We start from the raw sequence: 10,569 nt of genomic DNA, 5'->3' as shown, positions 1-10,569 counted from the left end.
GTGTGTGTGCGCTGTGGTGTGATCTATATGTGTCCGTGTGTGTGCGCGCTGTGGTGTGATCTATGTGTGTGTGTGTGTGCTGTGGTGTGATCTATGTGTGTGTGTGTGTGTGCTGTGGTGTGGTCTATATGTGTACATGTGTCTGTGTGTGCCGTGCTATGGTTTGGTCTTGTGTGTGTGTTTTTATGTGTGTCCCTGTGTGTATCCATGTGTTGCATGTATGTGCGCACACGTCCGTACATGCACGTGTGTGCTGAGGTGTGCTGCCTGTGTGTGCGCACACGCGCCTGCCTGTACCTGTGTGCATACCTGTGTGCACTGGTGCGGGAGCAGACCTAAGGGCAGGAGGACAGCCCCAGAGGCAGGCCCTGTTTCTGAAGACTCTTCCCAGCCTGGGCGACGCTTCAGACTGGAGTGGCTTCCAGAGCACTGGAGGCGTCCGCCTGGAGCCGAGGCGATTCCTGCATTACGTGGGCACGCGCCACCGGCTCCCTGAGGGCCCTGACATGGAGGGTCTGCAACCTCGTGAAATAAAAGGAGGGAGCAGTCAGGACAGAGTCTCTGGAGCCTGTGGCCTGGGGGCAAAGTGGTGCTTGGACCTTGCCCAAGGCCGTGCCTTCAATGGCCCCCCACTTGCAAGGTCACACCCGGCCCCCAGGCCTTACTCCCTCACCTAGGAGTCACATCTGGCCCCCAGTCCTGGCTCCCTCACAGCCCCCGCCCCCACACCTCTCACATGGTCACACCTGGGCCACAGGCCTCGCTCCCTCACAACCCCCCCACCCCTCACGTAGTCACACCCGGCCCCCAGGCCTTGCTCCCTCGCACCCCCCTCAGGCAGGGTAGCCTTGCCCAGCGCCCTCCTCCTGCAAGACCAGCCCCACCTGCCAGTGCCCCTCCTTAAGGCCACCCAGGCGCGCTGCTCCCCAGCTGGCCGTGAGGCAGGCCGTGGATGGGAATGAGTGTTGTTTCATTAGAGATGAAAACCGTGAGCACGTCTCTGCGCTTGGCAGGAAAAACCGATGTCCAGGTGACAGCAGATTGTGGCTTCCTGCAGTGGGCAGAGGCAGAAAATCACCTCCCTGATCACTTCATTGATTAACTGAATCACTGAGATTCGTCCTCCTCACCCTCTACCAGAGCGACATGCAGGGGCTGTTGGAACCGCGGCAGCTCAGGTCCCAGCGCTTCCTTCGGGCCAGCCATGGTGCCCGGCCTGGGGCCGCCCTCCCAACAGGCACGCCAGGGCCTAGGTACTAGGTGTCTTCCATCCCTCAGGACAGCCCCTGTGTGCCTTGACCCCCAATGAAAGCCAGCCCGTGCCAGAGCCGGTGCAGGAATCTGGCCTCGCAGGAGACACGCACTCTCCCTGGGCCTCGGCATCCCCATCTGTACCACCAGGGATTTGAACTAAGCCCCTGCTCAGGTCCTCCTCAGAGCTAAGGGCCTCTATCTAATGCCAATTAGACAGTGATACTTTAACTTGCAACATAGCAACTTACAACTCAAGAGGATCTTCAGAATAGTATCCTGTTCTCTGTAGCTGAATTAGAAAGTCAACAAAGGCAGGTTGGTGGGATGGGTCCCTGTCCTAGGTCAGACTCAGAAGTGAAGGTCTGTGTGCAGGGGCTTTACTGGGAATCACAGTCGGGAACAGCACCCTAACGAAGTGAGGGGCCAAGGCTGCGCAGAGGGCAAAGCGGAGCTGCAGCAGAGGCCTTGGCCCATCCTCCAAGGAGCTCCTGATGGAGTTACTCTTCAGGCTGTCCCAAACTGAGGTGGGGGTCGCTTGGGGAGTCTTTGCACCTCCACAGGAAGCAGGCATTGGCCATGGGCTGCCCCCAGGACAAGGCAGCTTCACTTGGCCAAGGGCAATTCCTGGTGAAAACCGGCCAGCCTTCCAGCTGCTGGGGGCCAATCTGGGCAGCACACTACTACAGCCCCTTCACCTGCCCTCTCCGCGGTCACAGGCACGGGGGTACTGGAGGTTCAGAACTGAGAGGCTCTGCACTGGGTCCCTGCACTGGTGACGGTGACAAGACCCTCCATGGGGGCGGCTTGCTGCTCCCGGGGAGAAAGCACCTCCCCAAAGGAGTCTGGACGCTTCCCTTGTCCTTCTGCCTCCTCTCTGCGAGCAGGGAAAAAGCCTCAGGGATGACAGCATCTCCACCTGGGCAGAGGAGATTTTAAATCAACAAGCAAAGGTCAGCCAAGTCATTAGCGTCTATTCCCTTCAGCAGATGGAAACCCGCTCCCGACGCCAGGCACTGGCCCCCGCTGCTTGCTGCCTCTCCCTCTGTATCCACTCGGTAATAACAAGTCCCCCCTGGGCTGGGCCACACTCCGAGCCCTTGCTCCTGCACCGGGACGCGCCCGAGCTTCCCTGGCCTCCCGTGAAAGCCCCCTCCTCTCACAGCCCAGGACCACCTTGCACGGAAGGGTTATGGTGCTGTTCTTCCAGGGTCCAGCTCCCTCAAAGTTCTGGATAGGGCGGGGCCATGGGCAAGGCTCCAGTTGGAATGGAAAACCTGGACAGGCTGGTTGTTTTCCCTTCGAAGTGCGCTGGCACGGCGAGCCTCGTGTTGCATTAGCTCCGTCTCTCAGCTGGAAGCCAACCTGGAATCACTTTAAAGTGCTTCCAGTGGGAGCAAGGAGAAGATGAAGCAGGGCTGACATGCATCCATCATAACTGCCCGTGGTGGCCGTGGAATCTGGACCTTGACGGTCCATGGCTGCTGGCGACTCCTTTGCAGTTTTTCTGACTTCACGGACCTGTGCCCGCCAAGCCCGCCAAGCCCTCCAGGATGAGAGATTCCAGCACGCCAGCCTGAGTGCCGAGTCGAGGGGTATCTTTGCTGTGTTTGCTTTGCTTGTTTTTCCTGATGCAGGTTCAATGAGCATACCCCGAAGGAACAACGGCTCAAGCTCCTTGCCCATGGCCCCACCCTGTCCTCAGCTCACCCCACGCCCGAGTGCGTCCTTCTTGTTTCGCAGACAGGAGGAGGAAGGTTTACGGGGCACAATCGCTTCCCAGTTATGGCTCAACAGTGAATGCAATTTTAACCACCTGCCGTGTTGCTGGTACCCTAAGAACGGTACTCTGATAGACTTCATCCTTGTGTATAAAAACACGGAGCCTTCTATAAGAAGCCCTGGCAGTGCAGTGGTGGTTCGAACCCACCCAGCGGCTCAGCAGGAGAAAGACCTGGTGATCTGCTCCTGCAAAGACCACAGCCTAAGTCTACGGAGCAGTTCTGCTCTGTCACATGAGGTCGCTGTGAGTCAAAATCGACTGACCGGCACCCAACAACAATGGCAACATAATTATAATAAGAGTTCAGTAGTACCAAGGCCATTGCTTCACAGTGTCCTTTTTCCTTGTTTATTTAAATATTTTATATTTATCGTTTAGGAGCCCTGGTGGCACAGTGGTTAAAGCACTCGGTTGCTACCTGAAAGGTTGGTGGGTAGAACCCACCAGCTGCTTCACGGGAGATAGATGTGGCAGTCTGCTTCCTTAAAGATCGCAGCCCTGGAAACCCTACGGGGCAGTTCTACTCTGTCCTGTAGGGTCACTATGAGTCGGAATCGACTGGAGACAGTGTTTTTTGTCTGTTTTAATATTTATTATTTATATTCTATTATTTAGGTCAACTTCTTGCTTATGAAACAGTGATGCTTTAAAGGAAATCAGTGACCTGGGTCTTTGGGGTTACTTCCAGATTTGCCCCCTATTTTCAGAGCCCGTGTCTTAAGGCCCCCAAAGTGATGGGAACCTCCTCCCTGAACGTGTGGACCACCCAGTGGCTTTACATCTGAGACCACCAACAGCCAGCTTTCCCACTGCAAGCCCAGGGCCCCTTCCTCCAGCCCTCGCCTCGTTCCCCTGAAGCAGGCCCAAGGACTCCAACTCTGCCTGGGCTGGGAAGCGGGCTTCTCCCAGTGCCCCTGGCCCAGGAGTCAGGACCAGGAGGGATGAGTTCGCAGTGTAATCTCTATGCTGCATATATATTCTCCCAGTTCTAATGTTTGGATTTGTCTTAAAACTAGTGTGTATAGTTCATGGTGTAATGTTTCTGTTTCGGTAGTTTCTTTGTTTCTGAAAATTTGTCATGGAATCGGTGGTATGACTTCACGTCAAGAGAATCTTACAAGCCTGGCGCTGTGCTTTAGCGTTAGGGAGGTCTATTTTCCGCCCCAACTCCCCTGTTTGCTGATGGGGTAACCAACCTTTACAGGTCACCACACCTCCCCGGCTGTCCGCCCACACACCCGTTGTTAATTTATGGGGAAAACAAAGCATTCCTTGGGGAGCGGCCCCCTTTCTGGGCCCCCCTGCACCGTGCCTGTGATACCCTTGGACATCCTGGGGGCCACAGGCCCAGTCTCTCAGCCCCTGGACATCCTGGGGGCCACACGCCCAGTGTCTCAGTCCCTGGACATCCTGGGGGCCACACACCCAGTGTCTCAGCCCCTGGACATCCTGGGAGCCACATGTCCAGTCTCTCAGCCGTTGGACTTCCTGGGAGCCACATGTCCAGTCTCTCAGCCGTTGGACATCCTGGGGGCCACAGGCCCAGTCTCTCAGCCCCTGGACATCCTGGGGGCCACACGCCCAGTGTCTCAGTCCCTGGACATCCTGGGGGCCACACACCCAGTGTCTCAGCCCCTGGACATCCTGGGAGCCACATGTCCAGTCTCTCAGCCCCTGGACATCCTGGGGGCCACAGCCCAGTCTCTCAGCCCCTGGACATCCTGGGGGCCACACGTCCAGTCTCTCAGCTCCTAGACATCCTGGGGGCCACATGTCCAGTTTCTCAGCCATTGGACTTCCTGGGGGCCACACGCCCAGTCTCTCAGCCGTTGGATATCCTGGGGGCCACAGCTCAGTGTCTCAGCCCCTGGGCACCCTGGGGGCCCCCCCACTGCAGACGGCCCACCTGTGTGCTCATTTCAGGCTGGAGTCTTGGGGGCCTTCATTTTCTAGTGCTGCTGTAACAGTGATACCACAAGTGGGTGGCTTTAACGAACAAACATTTATTGTCTCTCAGCTCAGGAGGCTGGAAGTCTGCATGGGGGTGTTCGAGGCACAGGTTTTTCTTCATCTATTTCAGCTGCCAGAAGCTGTGGTGACCCCGGGCTTCCTGGGCTTGTAGCGGCATCTGCTTCCGTTGTCTCGTGGTGCTGTCCTCCCCTGTGTGCATGCCTGTCTGTCCTGCTCTCTTTACAGCCCGGAAGTGATTAGTTTTAGAACCCATCCTACTGGGTATGATCAAGTTAACGTAACTAAGAAAACCCTCTTTCTGAACAGGATCACATCCACAGGTACAGAGGTTAGGACTCGAACGCATATTTTGGGGGGACAGAATTCAGTTCGTAACAGGGACATCCAGGCGGACTTGTAGAACCAGCCAGCAGTCTCATTGTTGTGGCTGCTGGTGAGCCAGGCCTGGCTGGCAGCAGACCAGCACCGACCCCAGCCCTAACCCTGGCGCTGACCCGGGTGCTGACCCTGGTGCTGACCCAGCCCTGACCCCAGCACTGACCCCAGTGCTGACTCCAGCCCTAACCCTGGTGCTGACCTTGGCGCTGACCCTGGTGCTGACCCGGCCCTGACCCCAGCACTGACCCCAGCACTGATCCTACTTTTGACTCCAGCTCTGACCCTGCGCCGACGCCAACGCTGACCCTGGCCCTGACTCTGGCCCAGACCCTACTCTTGATGCTCACTCACCTGAAGCCCAGGGCAAGTCACCCCCCATTCCCAGCACACCCCTCGCCTCCTCATCTGAGGGGTTATACAGGAAACAGTTGTTTGGGAACATGGAGTCGTGTCTAAGCATCAAGTGCTATTGTGATTATTATCACTGCTCTTACTATCTGCTGGTACTCACTGAGCGCTGTGGGATCTGGGCATTGTGATTATCATCACTACTAGTACTGTTGGCTAGTACTCACTGAGCACTGTGATCTCAGGGCATTGTGATTATCACGACTACTATTACTACTGGCGAGTACTCACCGAGCACTGTGATCTCAGGGCATTGTGATTATTATCACTACTATTACTGTTGGCTAGTACTCACTGAGGGCTGTGATCTCCGGGCCGTGGGACCTCTGCCCTGGGATGACCCTTGCCCTGGGAGAGCTCAGGTCACAGATGGAGAAACAGCTTCCATCAGGCTCATCTCCTTCCCCGGGGCTGCCCGGGACTAGTGGGGGTCAGTTAGGGAACCCACGCAGTCTGCCTCCCCAGCCCCGCCTCTCCGCTAGACACCAAGAGTAGCGACCACCCCCTGGGTTTGGCACAGAGAGAACTTGGGGGGGGGGTGTCTGAAGTGTCCACGGAACGCCCAGCGCCGGATCCGAGAACGTGGGCCGTGTGTACATCTTCTGTCTAGTACAGAAAAGTCACAGACATTGTCATCCTGGGTCCGATGATGTCAAGTCCATGTTCTCACATAAAGAGTTTGGTCTGTTCGTGAACCGCTGGACCCCTGCTTCGCCGGGAGAACAACAGCCCTCTCCTGCAGCATCCATAAAATCAAGGGTGAATCCACTTCTTGGCAGCCCAAGCAGGCAATTTGGATTCAAAACACACCCATGGCTTCAGAGAGAATGACTCTGACGCAGCCTGGGGATGGCCAGGGGCGAGATAAAGCTGCTTCATTAATGTTTCCAAATTCTCCTTGTAAAACAATTATTAAATTCATCTGAAAGTAAAATAGGACCCACAAAGCAGAAACAAAACTAACAAGCAAAAAGGGGACTGTGAAATCTGATCTGGATGCGTTTGGGAGAAATGGAAGCAGTGCCTGCCCTCATCTGGCAAGGCTTAGCCTCACTGAGGGTGGCCACCAGCCAGGCTCAGAGCCTTCCACACCCTGGACCGTGGATTGAACGTGACACTTATAAGCAGAATCAATAATAAGCACCGCCCTGGCAAATGGCAACACCTTCCTTATGAAATTGTGATGCCAGAAAGAAATGAGTTACCCAGGACTTTGGGGTTCCTTCCAGATTGTTCCAATCTTTTCAGAACCTCCCTTCCCGCAATAGGTGCCCACTACAGATGGTTTTATACCTGTCTGACTCATGGCACCCCCATGTGTGCCAGAGTAGAACTGCTCCACAGGGTTTTCAATGGCTGATTTTTCAGACGTAGATTGCCAGGCCTTTCTTCTGAGGCACAATTATGGGTGGACTTGAACGTCCAACCTTTAGCAGCTGAGCACATTACCATTTGCTCCTTTATATCTGAGACCAGGGTATTTGCTTCTCAACGAAACCCTGTTCATAAATCCCAGTGTTGTAGGACTGGGTGGTGACCACAGCAAGGAGCACCGAGGGTCCCCCAGGACAGCCCAGCTCAGTTCTCCATGTCAATATCAACATGATGGGTTCAGATGGAGTCAAGAATTTTTACAAGTGTCCAGTGAGCCTTTGAGCTGCAGGCACTCCCTCTCAGCTTTCGTGTTTATTCTTGTCTTGCTATCAGGAGACATGCAAGCTTGACCCCAGCTGTTCCAGATATTTCTCAATTAGCCACATGCACGCGCGCTCATGCGCGTGCGCCCACCCCCTGCATCTCCGAGCAGCAGAGCAGCAGCTGACTCCGCCTGGGTTCCAGCTGGGGCTGACTCCCCGCTGCTGGAGGGATGGGTATGGGCGCAGAAAGCCCTCAGCCTAGCAGCAGAGCAGGGATGAGGCTCATGATCTGGGCAAAGGCATCCCCTCCCGCAGGGATTCTTGCTGGTATGGACCACTAAACCCTCCAAAGGCAGCCCAGCCAGGGCTGGTCCCAGGGTCAGGCGGTCGGCTTCCCCTGAGGACCATTTCAGGGACATCTGGCTGTTCTTGGGCTCCCTGGTTCTGCCCCCTAGGCTCGAGACCAGATGAAAAATCTCAGTCAGAGGATCACTAGGTTGGACCTGACTATATGCTCCCATGACCCTCACAGGAGGCTCACAGACAGCGTAAGGAAGGCCAGGAGAAGGGTCCCTTCACGAGGAAGCCCCTGTGGGGCTTCCAATGGCGTCTCGACTGCCTGGGCCTGCCCACAGATGAGCTGGTGGTTCGAGTCGTACCCTCCACAAATGCCCCCTGAGTGCATCCTGGGTGCCGGGCTCCCTCACCAGCCAAGGACGCAGCTGTGAACACAACAGGCAAAATACGCTGCCCGCGGCTGTTCTGTTTCCAGCAGGAGAGGCAGGCAGCAAACCAATAAAGGAGAAAAATGATCTTGTCAGCTCATAGTGCGTGCTGCCACTGTAGAAGCAGCGAGGGAAGGCAGGGATGCCGGAGCACCATGTGGACGGCACAGTTGGAGAGGGCGGAAGGAGCTCAGCCAGGTGACCAGGAGGAAATGCCTGGAACAGGTGACCAGTGAGCCGACCACGTCCCTGGGGCAGAGCCTCCAGGCAGAGGGAGCAAAGAGCCGTTGCGTGGCTGCACAGAATCCCCTGTTCTGGACAAAGGCCTGTCCCCGGCTGGCCCCACAGTGGGCATCCCAGGCATAACTGAGGCCATCTCAGCAACCATCATACCGACAGACCTTCGCTCAGAGGAATATCCAGTGGAAGCCTCTGCTCAGTTGATTTTTTGCTGTTCTTTGTGCCTGTTGCGGAGCCCTGGTGGCGCAGTGATTAAGAGCTCAGCTGCTAACCAAAGGTCGGCAGCTGGAATCCACCAGCAGCTCCTTGGAAACCCTGTGGGGCAGTTCTACTGTGTCCTATAGGGTCTCTGTGAGTCAGAATTGACTAGAAGGCAATGGGTTTGGCTTGGTTGGTGCTTGTTGTGCTGCGGAGTGCAAGAATTTTTACTATCATGCAGTCAAACGTATGAGTCATTTTTTTACTATTTTTCTGTAGTCCCTATGTGGTATAAATAGTTAACATGCTCTGCTGCTAGCCAAAAGGTTAGACGTTCAGTTCTACTCAGAGGCACTTTGGAAGAAAAGCCTGGTGATCTACTTCCCAAAAATCAGCCACTGAAAACTCTGTGGAGCACAGTTCTACTCTGACACCCATGGGGTCACCATGAGTCAGCGTCAACTCCACAACTTGTTCGCAGGTACGGAGAGTGGTGGAGCCTTTGACACGCTGTAGCTGGAGGTCTCACATCTCACTCCGGGATCTGATCTATACCACGGTGCCATCCGATGCATCAGTCACGTTGCATCTGTGATGAGGCCTCAAAGGAGAGGCCACAAAGAGGAGGCCCTCACAGGAGTGGTCTCCAGGAGAAGGTGTTGCAAAAGAAGGGTGTCTCTGCTGACGTCGGGCTGAGCAGGAGCCACTGTAGAGAGGGTGGGTGGGACTGAGGGTGGTGGTCAAAGGCCTCGTGGATGGAGGACACTTGCTTTCCCAGGAGAAGAGAGCAGATGACGGGGGGCTGGAGGGCAGACGGGGGAGAGTGTGGGACGGGACCCAGGGAGGGAGCGGGCCACGTGGAGGATCTCTGTCCTCATTCAGGAGCGGGGGCCACCTCTCGGCATTGCATGTCAGGGAAGGGGTGATGTGGTCCCGGGGGGGCTAGAAAGACCACTCCACAACGTGGAGAGTGGATGAGAGGAGGCCAAAGGGCGGCAGGAGGTGGTGGCCTAGGCCATGGTGGTGGAGTGAGATGGGGTTGGGGAGCCAAAGGGGCAGGGTCATGAGACGTTTAGGAGGAAAATGGTGGGGGGTGAGGAAGGAACGCACCTAGAAAGTGGGGGAGGAGGAAGGTGCCAAAGGTTCCTGGTTTGTGTGGCACCCTGGACGAGGGAGGGTCAGGAGGAGGGTTTGGGCAAAGGGAGTTTGAGGGATCTTTTAGACATTGGAGAAGAGTGTCCATATGGGCCTCTGGTGGTGCTGATCTGGAGCTCGGAGGACGGACCTGAACTGGAGACGGAACCAGGTGAGCAGTAGCACCTGGGCATTACCTGCAGCAATGGCTGCAGCTGAGAATGCCAAGGAAGGCTGTGGGGTGGAGAAGGGGACCCAGGCCTGAGCCTGAGGAGCTGGAGGAGAGGAAGAGGTTCCCACAGAGGAGGTGCAGTGGGGACACAGGTGAAGGAGGGCTGCTCCTTACCAGAGCAGAATCACCCAGGGAAGCAGAATCACTTGCATGGACTGTTGCTGGTGTGGGGACAGGGAACGCAGCCTCAGCCACACAAGACGTAGATGTCAAGGAGAGTCACTCAATCCAAAGCCCAGATTCCAGGCCCGAAAGCATGGTGCTGTGTTCTGGGCTCCTTTCTTGAGATGAGAAGAAGCAGTCCCCAGAGGGACTCAGACCACCAGTGGTAGTGTACAGATGCAAAGATAGGCTGGCTGTGTGCAGGCAACATCTGAAGCTCCTCACTAATTACAACTCGGTAAGTGAGAGGAGGAGCCCTGGAGGCTGCAAACAGTGTGCCAGGCTGCTAACTGAAAGGTTGACTGAGTGAGTCCACCCAGAGGTGCCTCAGAAGAAAGGCCTGGTGATCTGCTTCTGAAAAATCAGTTATTGAAAACCCTGTGGCGCACAGTCCTAGTTTGACACACACAGGGTCACCGTGAGGGTTAACATTGTGTGTCACTTGGCTGG

The sequence above is a fragment of the Trichechus manatus genome, unplaced genomic scaffold, assembly GCF_000243295.1.
Source record: "Trichechus manatus latirostris isolate Lorelei unplaced genomic scaffold, TriManLat1.0 scaffold00165, whole genome shotgun sequence".
Taxonomy (NCBI): domain Eukaryota; kingdom Metazoa; phylum Chordata; class Mammalia; order Sirenia; family Trichechidae; genus Trichechus; species Trichechus manatus.
Note: the sequence above shows the minus strand (reverse complement) of the source record.